We start from the raw sequence: 11,805 nt of genomic DNA, 5'->3' as shown, positions 1-11,805 counted from the left end.
ATTTTCATTATCAAACAAAATGGTTGTCTGAGACTGAGTGAGTAGGCCACTTATAATAAAACTACAGTAGTAACTGCTTGATTATTACATTTAGCCATAACTCACTAACATCCTCTGATCTATGAAATGCCTACTGTTCTGATTTACCCCATTAATGCAATTCTGTTGAACAGACTGATTCAGAAAGAAGGAGCCTAGACTCTCAGAAAAATGTACTGTACAAGTACATTACTGTCACAATGTACAATCAGTGTAAATGTACTTTTAAAGGCACAACTTTGGTTTCACAGTCAAGCTGTGTTCCCTAAATGTACACTGCTGAAAACACCACCCATGTATTTTTAATGAGTCGTGACTCTGTGAAAATATAAAGGGCAGGGCTTGGTTGAGGAACTTATTTTGTCTTTTACATAGCTTTTATATTGTTGTTACACAGACTGGTGTAGGACTCTTTTTGTTTGACTAATTCATTTACCCAAATTTTGTGCTTGGAAAGAGTTTATCTGAGTCGAGTCGTAAAAGAGGTCATGGATGTCTAGTTTTGTTGTGCTATGAGAGTTGCAATTTGAGGTAGATTCATTTTCTAAGGAGAAATGTAATGTATTTTTCTTTCATTTATTCTACTTCTATTTATTTTCTTATAGTTATTTCAGTTGCATTGTTCCCTTTATTGGTTTACTTTAAAACAATTCACGGTAGTAATTATGAGTAGTGATTGTGATTGTTTCTGTGAAAACTGGAATGCCAATTCAAATTATTGCTTTCAGCAAATATAAATGATACAAATTAATCATAAAAAAAATGAATTAATTAAATTAAGTACATTTCTCCCCTTTTTTTTTTGGTCTAAACTATAGTTAGAAGTTCTGCTTGACTGCATTCAAGAACATGGCAAGACTTCTCCTACTGCATTTATTTTTTTCCGGTAAGTGTTTTTATTTTTTTGTTACTCATGAATATATATATATACATATTATGGCAAGCTATGGCAAGCCAAACAGGAAATATTTAATGAACGCTGATATATATAGAATGAAAGTTGATATATATAGAATGAACTTTGATATATATAGAATGAAAGTTGATATATATAGAATGAACTTTGATATATATAGAATGAACTTTGATATATATAGAATGAACTTTGATATATATAGAATGAAAGTTGATATATATAGAACGAACTTTGATATATATAGAATGAACGCTGATATATATAGAATGAAAGTTGATATATATAGAATGAAAGTTGATATATATAGAATGAACTTTGATATATATAGAATGAAAGTTGATATATATAGAATGAAAGTTGATGTATATAGAATGAAAGTTGATATATATAGAATGAAAGTTGATATATATAGAATGAAAGTTGATATATATAGAATGAACTTTGATATATATAGAATGAAAGTTGATATATATATAGAATGAACTTTGATATATATAGAATGAAAGTTGATATATATAGAATGAAAGTTGATGTATATAGAATGAACTTTGATATATATAGAATGAAAGTTGATATATATAGAATGAACATTGACTGTCTCGTTTCCGAAGGCTTTACTGCTATCTGTTTATTGTTGCCATGGAGGCAATCACCAGCCTCGCGGTGCGCGATTTCAAAATAAGAGCGGACAGCGCGATTGAAAAAAAAAATCATAATAAAAAAAAAAATTTTTCAAAACAGCTCTCGTGCCAGAAACAGATGCCCAATGGAGGCCGCTATTTGAGTATGGGGGATATAGAATGAACGCTGATATATATATAGAATGATCATGGCCAAGGACTTCCGAACCATTCTGGAGGATCATGTGCATTCAATGGTTCAAACATTGTATCCTGAAGGCGATTCCGTGTATCAGGATGACAATGCACGAATACACACAGCAAGACTGGTGAAAGATTGGTTTGTTGAACACGAAAGTGAAGTTGAACATCTCCCATAGCCTGCACAGGAAACGTTTTCCTCCACCAGCATCACGTAGTGACCTGGCCACTATCCTGCAAGAAGAATGGCTTAAAATCCCTCTGACCACTGTACAGGACTTTCTCAAGACAAATTGCTGCTGTATTGGCCACAAAAGGAGGCCCTACACCACACTAATACATTATTGTTGTCTAAAACCAGGTGTTTTAGTTTCATTGTCCAACCCCTTTATGTCAGCTTTCATTATATATATATCAGCGTTCATTCTATATATATCAAAGTTCATTCTATATATATCAAAGTTCATTCTATATATATATATCAGCGTTCATTCTATATATATCAGCGTTCATTATATATATATCAGCGTTCATTCTATATATATCAAAGTTCATTCTATATATATCAAAGTTCATTCTATATATATATATCAGCGTTCATTCTATATATATCAGCGTTCATTCTATATATATCAAAGTTCATTCTATATATATCAACTTTCATTCTATATATATCAACTTTCATTCTATATATATCAAAGTTCATTCTATATATATCAACTTTCATTCTATATATATCAAAGTTCATTCTATATATATCAACTTTCATTCTATATATATCAGCGTTCATTCTATATATATATATCAAAGTTCATTCTATATATATCAACTTTCATTCTATATATATCAAAGTTCATTCTATATATATCTAAGTTCATTAAATATTTCCTGTTTGGCTTGCCATATTATGGATATATATATATAAAGAGAGAGAGAGAGAGAGAGAGAGAGAGAGAGAGACCCATTCAGCCTCATGCATGATTTAGGTACTTTATTTTTTTACAACTTTGTAAATACTTTCTGTACTATTGTAGCAATATGACTCTTTCCTTCTAAATTAAAAGAAAAAATGATTTATACAATCCAATCCAATGCAGATAACAGTGTTTTTACAGGTGTCATGTTCAGTGTGACCTGGGCGTGGATTGTCCACATGCCGTGGAGTGTTCGAGGCCTACATGGTTCCTGCCTTGTCATACCGTGTTCATTCTCCTACAGCTCATATCCACCTACAAACCCTAATCGAATAGTGTGGTATCAGTATGTTGAAACCTCTTTTCAGTACCCTTTAGTTTATGATGATTGGTATCCTCAAAATGTGATTGGAAAATTCAGAGGAAAAACCAGCTTATATGGGAATTCATACAAAAGGGAGTGCAGCCTGCTGATTAAGGACCTCAGTCAATCCCACCATGGAGAAAAAGTATACACCTGGATAGACCCAGAAAATGTTGGAAGGAGTACTTACCATTTCTATGATGTTACAAGCACAATTTATGTTGAAAGTAAGAATTTGATTTGTATTATGTTCAAAATGTTCTCTTCTAATATTGTCCAACACTGAACCATGTTTTACCAGTTTTGCCTCTTTCTCCCTGATGTTAATTTCACCTGTTACAGCATCAGCAGAAAGGCCCAGTATTCAGATCTTTGGAGGTGGTCAAATTGGGGAAACTGTCACTGTTCAGTGCATCACCTACCACACCTGCCCTTACAACAAACCTACTCTGAGTTTCAGTGGGATAGAAAAAAAGGATGCATCCAGTGACCGGTGGCAAAACATAGACGTTGGTGACGGCAAGTGGAAAATCATACTCACACGACAAGGCATTGTGAAGTCTGAAAATCAAAGAATTGAGTGTTTTGTAAGACATCCTGGTGGTCTCTCAGCATCAGCTGCGACAACACATACTGCCAAGTGTAAGTATTTCTATAATTTTACATTTTTGAATTCCAGTGTTGACTCTGGAAAAGCAAGGAATATCAACAAGTGCTTTCTCATTTGCTCCTTATCACCATTTCATTGCACACTGGTTTAAAGCTGAATAATATGTCCAAATCTACTGAAAAACTTCCAAAAGCAAACAAACAAAAAACAATGCCCTGTAATGAATGTCAGTCAGTGAGAGATGCTGTAAATAATGTATACTGAAATATTGTAAATGTGTTTAAAAATCATATAATTATTCTTGAAATTACTGCACTGTTCTCAAGTGAATTTGATCTGAATTATCAATAGGTGCCATTGACAGAGCTCAGATCACGCCTGACTCCAGCACTGAGTTTCTTGAGGGTGTGAGAAAAGATATTGTTTGCTCAGTCACCTACATGTGCCCCAAAGACCAACCTTCCATCACCTGGAATGATGGACAGTTATATGGAAGCACAACTCAGGAAACACGTGGAAATAAAGTGGAAGCTCGATCCACATTAAAATTCACTGCAAAGGCTAGTGACCATGGACAGGTCATTACCTGCAAAACTAAATTTAAAGGAAATATTCAAACAGAAAGAATTGTTTTAAAAGTAAAACGTAAGTAAGAACTTTTCTTAAGTCTTCTATTCTCTGTAACTCTTCTCATTTATTTAAGCTGCACTTGGTTTATTTATAGTGCTTTGTATGTAAACAAGTCAAGGGAATTTCAAGAAAACATTAAGACAGTTCACTGGTTATTAAGCTAAGATCATGTTTCCTTACCACAGATTTAGAATGAGTGTTAATGAACCAGGTTTCCCATTGCCATCTAGTGTTTGAAATTATGTAATTTTACAACATTGAATACTCACACGTAAAATGAAAATTATAACACACACAATACCTTAAAAACAAACTTTATATTTATGTCAGTAATTACTAAATGCCTGGCAGCACATTACCAAATCATTTTTATTATTTGATTTAATTATTCTATTCATGTGAGCAATATGTTATTCACTAAGAAGAAAGGATTTCAAAATCTCTGATCAAAGTATAAGAATACTTCATAAAAGCTTGATGAACAATCAGTACTTAAATATCTATTTACTTTCTGAGTTAAACATGTTTTGAAAAAAAAATTTTTTTTTTTAAATCATCATTGTTATTATTATTATTACTATTACTATTTACTTATTTATTTATTTGTTTGCTTAAGCCACATTTTCAGTTTCAGTTTCCCCTGTGTTAAACTGAGCAAATAAACTACAATATCAAATTTAAAATCAGCATAATATATTTTTTAACTTCTGTAGAACTGTATATTTAATTCATTATGATCATTATTTACAGTTATTCAGAATAAGCAGTTAGTAAGCAGTTACAGAAAGTTAGTAAATTAATGATTATTATTTGTGCCATTTATTTAAAGGGTCAATGTTCTCCCGTGACTGGACCTTCTCCATGCCTAACACAATCAGAGGGGTCCGTGGCTCGTGTGTGGTCATTCCCTGCAGCTTTGACTTCAGAAGCATCATGCCCAGCTATGTCAGAGTGAAATGGTATGAATTCTCTGAAACACAGTATCCTTTAGTGTACGATCAGTCAGAACGGAACATCATCCCCAAGTTCAGAGGGAAGACGAGCTTGGCAGGATCTGCAAATCAGAAAAACTGCAGCTTGAAGATCCAGCCTCTTGAACTGCAGCACAACCAGGAGAGACTGTACCCCTGGATGGACCCAAAGCCAATTGACAGCTACCACAGGGAAAAATACGATGATGTGACTATTGCCCTGGAGGTAACAAGTAAGACCAGCACTTTTAATGCTTATTTTTATTTTCTTCCATGGCAAAACCTTGCATCTCCAAAATTAACTTCACAAAATGAAAGGCATTCTTTAATTTGGATGGAAGTTAATGGAACCTTTCAACACGCAAACAAATCTGAAGCATTTTTATTGGCCCATTTATTATGAAAAGTGAACATTTTAACAAGCAGCATTGGTATTTTGATTAATTTTATTGTAGCTAATATGACATTTCACTGTATTAAGTGGAATAAAAATAAAAAGATTGCTGTGAAGTTCTAATTGCATATAACAGCCTTATTGAGGTCAGGTATGTTGTAATATAATAAACACTTCTCCAACTCATCCCAATAGCACTGAACGACTACCATTTAAATGGATGTGGATTTATTGTGAGCTCAGATTCTTGTGCAGTTGCTTCAGTTTCAGAATTTTAATTTACTGGCAGTGCTTTTCTACGACAATTATGCAACAAATGAAATTTTTGGGTCAACTGTGTTAGTAAATAATCCATTTAGACATTCCAAAATAGCTGATAAGGAGTCACAGAGTGACATAGGAATGCAACATTTAGCAAGGCCTTGTTAAACATTGCGGTTAATATTTTGGGTGTTTTTGAAGTGACCCATCTGCTGAACAAATCTACAAATCTCTAGTTACATTAGCTACAAATGTAGAACTGTGTGCACTGAGAAAAGACTGAGCCATGAAAATAACTGAACAAAGAGGAGCTTTAAAATTTGCTGAAGCATTTCACCCGTCTTACACTGACACCAACTGGCAGAAAAAATTTCCTAACGTCTCTTCATGTACAGATTCCTATGTGTTTAGCAGTTTTTCAAAAATATTTTCTTATTCTTTAATTTATAATACTATTAAATATTATTTTGTAAAGTTAATGAAAGTTTACCTTTTCTAGATACTGTTGATAAACCAGTGGTGGACATTATTGGTAATGAGAGAGTGGGACAGCCAGTCACCTTGTCCTGCAGCGTGATACACACCTGTCCTCCAGCACCTCCGACACTGAAGCTGAGTGTCTCTAGTGAAAATAAGCGTGATACACACGTACCCCTGAGTGATGGAAAATGGAAGTTAACCAAAGAAATTACTTGGAATATCCGGGAAGAAGATGTGTCTGCTACTTGCACTGTTAGTTATTCAAGTGGACCAAGCTCTGTGACTGAAGTCCAGCTGAATCCCTTGTGTGAGTCTGATATAGAGTGCTTCAAATTCTACAAGCCTTATCAGTAAACTACATATTCAGACAGTCATTATCATTATCCCTAGTCCTAAAACTATTTATACATTTCACAGCTAATTTAAATAAATTAACTAATTTATGTTGAGGGTATTTGTTTTGACAGTATTGTACATGTTTTTCAATGGAAAGGAACTCATGAAACTGAGTTGTAACTCACTCACATACATACTTATTAACTGATACATACTCACATACTGCCACATATTGTTCTGTCACAATTGGCTCACTCATGTATATTCACACACTCATCCTTAGGACTTGAACCACATGGGGCACTATTTCTTATATACTCGCTCACACTTAGGAACTATTCCACAAGAAAGTGCTATGGTACCTTGAATTAATAACAATGTGTCTTTGTTTATATGTAAATATTGCACTCATTTACACACTGACATTTTCCCACTTTGTGTGGGGATAGGTTTGAACGGCTTTTAATGGGGGTCCCTCATTTCATGGGTGTTTTACTTTGAGAGTTTTTTTCATTCATAGCTTACTCCAGAGTGCTCAGCCAAATCTGTGAATTCTGATATTGATTTAAACAGGTTCATTTGAGAAACCCAAAATAAGCCCAACAAAAGATGAGCTCATGGTGGGAATAGAGGAGATCTTTACTTGTACTGTATACCACACGTGTCAAAAAAAGAAACCAACCCTCACCTGGAACTACCAAAACATGCCAACTTCTGTTACAACACAAAAGATGTCCACCACCTGGAAAACAATTTCTACATTAAAATTCAAAGCAGCCAAAGATGACCATGGGAAGATGTTGACCTGCACAGCTCAGCTTTCAGAGGAAGAGTCTTCAGAGTCTGTGGTTTTAAAAGTGAAAGGTAAGCTCACTTATGTCAGGGCTGTTTAATCTTCGTCCTGGAGATCTCAGATCCAATACACACAGCTCTAATATTCAAATGCCCCTTGTGGCCTTCATTACCTGGATCAAGTGTGTTTGATTAGAGTTGGAGCTAAATTGTGCAGGGTGGTAGATCTCCAGGACCAGGATTGGGAAGCCCTGACTTACATCTTTCTGATTAAAATGCAACAGGGTTCTTGCACTACGTGTAGTGCACAATTTTACAATTACAACTGTCAAAAGAGTGAATAATTATTAATGAATAATCATACATACGTTTGTTATCAGTGCCACTTGTCTCACTGTGTTTGAGAGCTTTTTGTAAAATCGTACCTGAAAATCGAGTCAGTTTATTTACCTTGGCTTCAATGTTTTGGCAGGAGTTTGCTTCTTATATTTAATGTGCCCTTCGACCTTAATGGTGCACTTTATGAACTACACTAGCATCTCAGACCCAAAAATAAACAATAATTCAGCAACACACTTTCTTTCAGCCTTGGCCTGTTTCCTGATTCAACCATATCTTCCGTATTAACTTTTCATTGCTGAGAGCAAAAGCTGAAAAAGTAACACTGACTCACTGAATTTGAAAAACCAGGGTTAGCTGTGGAAAGCCAAGCTACATTCATACTCACTCTGAGTTAGTGGCTGTTTTTATGGAAGTGTTTTTTTTTTCTTTTCTCAGTGGAAGGTTGTGTTGTCCTTAATATTTGGTAGCAGAATCCATCATCTTGCTTAAAAGCTTTGTGGACAGTATCACTCTCATTGCGGAGGGCAAAACGAATGAGGGGAGGTCCTAAGTTTCCAGAGAACAGGGCTATCTTTTATCCCATGAGTGAAAACTACCTTGAGTACTTGAGCTTTCTCTGCTCATGAGTGGTTTAGTGATATATCATTCATTTCATCTTTGTCTGTAACCCTTATCCAGTTCAGGGCGGCAGTGGGTCCGGAGCCTACCCGGAATCAGTGGGTGCAAGGCAGGAACATAAATCTCATATAGTGCACTTTTAAATTGTACATGCACCAAAAATGAGAGTATGACTTTATAATACAGCCCACGTTTAAGATTGTAACGTCCCTATATGTGTCAATACATATAAAAAATTTACTGATTCCTACTGGTGCATGAATGTAGGTAAAGAAAAAGAAAATTAAGACAATGAGGAAATAGAGAGTAACAACTGGGGACTTACAGTGTAACTTTCTGATATGTACCATGTAATTTCCCAGAATGTATGTACCTTATTTGAGTATATGAAGTGCAAAAAATGCTCACGTCCTTTGTTCATGGCTGTTGCAAAGGTACATTTTAATGCTTGTGAATTCAGCAGGCAAATCTCACTTAAACTTGAGGGATTTATAATGCTTAGAATAATCTTTAACTTAATTTTATGGTTTTAAGTAATACACTGAAAATTAAACTGAATTTGAAATTTCCTCCCAGCAGGTCTGTATGTCCAGTACTGCAGCAGCTCATAACAGACCGGTGGACTAGAAGAAAAACTTACTTCTCCAGTGCACAGCTATGGAAGGCTTGTTATGTTATCCAAGGACACTGAATACAGTAATGTAATTTAATCTTTAATAACACAATAATAAGACATGCAGAGATTTATACAAAGGTGTTATTCATTAGTTACACAGACACCACAAAGTGCTGTTCCCCAGTTCTTACTCTGTAAGTACACAGAAGCAACAGGGCACAGGCTGGATTATGTACAATCCCTATTCCAAAAAATATTGTGAGACTGTGTAAAATGTAAATAAAAATTCAAAGTTGGGACAGTGTAATCTTAAATTTGGGACAGGGTCATGTCTACGTTTATGTCCCATCCCCTCATCTTTTAACAACTAGACAGTGAGGAGACCAATTGCTTGGGTATGGGTAGAGGAAATGTGTGCCATCCTTGTCTGATGTAAGGCTCTAGTAGCTTAACTGTCCTAGGTCTTATTTTCAGATCATTTCTATATATGAAAGGTGTGTACTGAAGGTGACCAGTTCAGCACCTAGACACTTCTGCAAAACTGTTGTAATGGATGCTGTATGTGGTTTAGCATCGTCTTGCTGAATTACACAATGCCTTCCTTGAAAGATACATTGTCTGGATGGGAGCATATGTTGTTCTAAAACCTCTATACAATGTTTAGCATTTATAGTGCCTTTCCAGATATGTAAGCTGCCCACGCCATAGGCACTAATGCCCCCCTGTTCCATCACAAATGCAGGCTTTTGAACTGTTTAATAATCTGGCCACAGAACAGTTTTCAGTTTTGCCTCAGTCTATTTAAAAAAAAATCTGGCTCAGAGAAGATGGCCTTTTGTCTACATGTGGCTCCTTCTTTGCATGATACAGCTTTAACTTGCATTTGTGGATTACAAGGTGAACTGTGTTTACAGAGAGTGATTTCTGGAAGTGTTCTCGAGGCAGTGCAGTGATTAACAGTACAGAATCAGATCTGTTTATAATGCAGTGCTGACTGAGGGCCCAAAAATCACAAGCATCCAGTATTGACCATTAATCATGTCCCTTGTGCACAAGGATTTCTCCAAATTCTCTAAATCTTTTAATGATATTATATACTGTAGAAGGTGGGATAAATAAAGTCCTTGTAATTTTATGTTAAGGAACATTTTTCAATTGTTCCACAATTTTAGACACATGTTTTGAAGATCTGTGAATCTCTGACCATCTTTGCTTCTGAGAGCCTCAGCCTCTAGAAAATGCTCATTTTTTTATACCCAGTCATGTGACTTTGTTACCCCTATCCCAACATTTTTGAGATGCCTTATTGCAATCAACTACTAAGTTAGAAATTTTCAGGAAATGGTAAAGAGTCTCATTTTCGACATCTATATGTATTCTCTGTTCTATTGTGAATACAGTATGGGTCTATAAGATTTGCAAGTCATTGCATTTCTTTTTAATTTACATTTACGTACATTAAGGTCTCGACTTTTTTGGAATTGGGGTTGTAGTATACCATTGTTCAGGAGCTTTGTCTGTTTGATGTTACAGTAAGGGACCCAAGACCGACTGTTTGGTTTCTTTGTAATTCTTTGAATTACATTACTTGACATATAATCTTTATATTGCATCCTAATTAACCTTTCTTCAATGTAATCAGTTTGTTATATGTAATCTTGAAATACCTACACTCCTGTGAAAAACCAGGAAGATTGTATAATTAATATTGCTTGGTCATAATTGCAAAGGAATGATTCAGAAATGTAAAGATTTCAGACATTTATTCTCCAGGAAGACTCTTTGTCTTGTCATAAATGATGTTATGTCATCACTTCAGGGAGGTTCTAGTCTGTAAAATCTCTGAAAACCTCCAATTACATTTGAGAAAGTGGCATGGATTCTCCTCCCTCAGTCCCCCAAGGCATTGGTCATCATTAGCCCACTAGCCATAGGATGCAGATCCAGCGATGGAGAAGGTCACAGCCTCCTTTGGAGTGTTTGTCCCACTCAGCTTGTCTGAGAAGTCGTTTGCTCACACCAGCAGAGCATCTCCAGGGCGAAAGTAAGGTCACATGATTAATTTTATACACAGCAAATTCACCAGAGTTAAATCAACACTATTAGAGTTAAATTTACACTGTTAGTGTAATAATCTAACACTCTCAGTGTTAACTTAATACTAATGGTGTTGATTTAACACTGGAGAATTTGCTGTGTAACTCAGAGGTCAACTGCATTTCTGAGATAAACCATAGCTACCTTTTAGAATAAAGGGATTTATCATAGAGAAATTCCCTCATGTATTAATCTTCCCTTCTTTCTCATGTATTATTGTTGTCTATTTTATTATATGAATGTATAATCAATAGTCAATATTTGATATTACATTTAATAAACCAGCTGTGTTGATAAAACCAATCATTGGTTATTTGTGTGCATTTTTTTTTTTTTACTGAATCCTAAATTCCTGGTCAGATTCAATTTTGGGCCAAAAAACCTTCAGCGGATCAATCATTAATCAAACAACAGCTAAAAGTTACGATCTTACTTATCTTGTGGTAACATATCACAGTATAACAGCAGAATTAAAGCAGGTAGAATAACTTTTTTTTGTTCCAGGTAAAAAATAATGCAGATACATGGTGTTCACAACCTGAACCTTAAATGCCTGCTTAACCCTGCTAAGTCAGATCATATTTCCACACCATGCCTTCTGTAA

At 35.1% G+C, this 11,805-nt stretch overlaps 1 long non-coding RNA gene across 1 annotated transcript; it reads left to right on the top strand.

The window, feature by feature from the left end:
• Positions 1-6,552: 6,552 nt before the first annotated feature.
• LOC136686263 (uncharacterized) lies at positions 6,553-9,198 on the top strand. The gene is made up of 3 exons (XR_010800306.1): positions 6,553-6,707; positions 7,310-7,600; positions 9,065-9,198. It is a non-coding gene; the product is annotated as an uncharacterized lncRNA (long non-coding RNA).
• Positions 9,199-11,805: the final 2,607 nt, after the last annotated feature.

This window comes from Hoplias malabaricus, chromosome 1 (assembly GCF_029633855.1).
Source record: "Hoplias malabaricus isolate fHopMal1 chromosome 1, fHopMal1.hap1, whole genome shotgun sequence".
NCBI lineage: Eukaryota > Metazoa > Chordata > Actinopteri > Characiformes > Erythrinidae > Hoplias > Hoplias malabaricus.
Note: the sequence above shows the minus strand (reverse complement) of the source record. Positions and strands in the feature narration are given on the sequence as shown.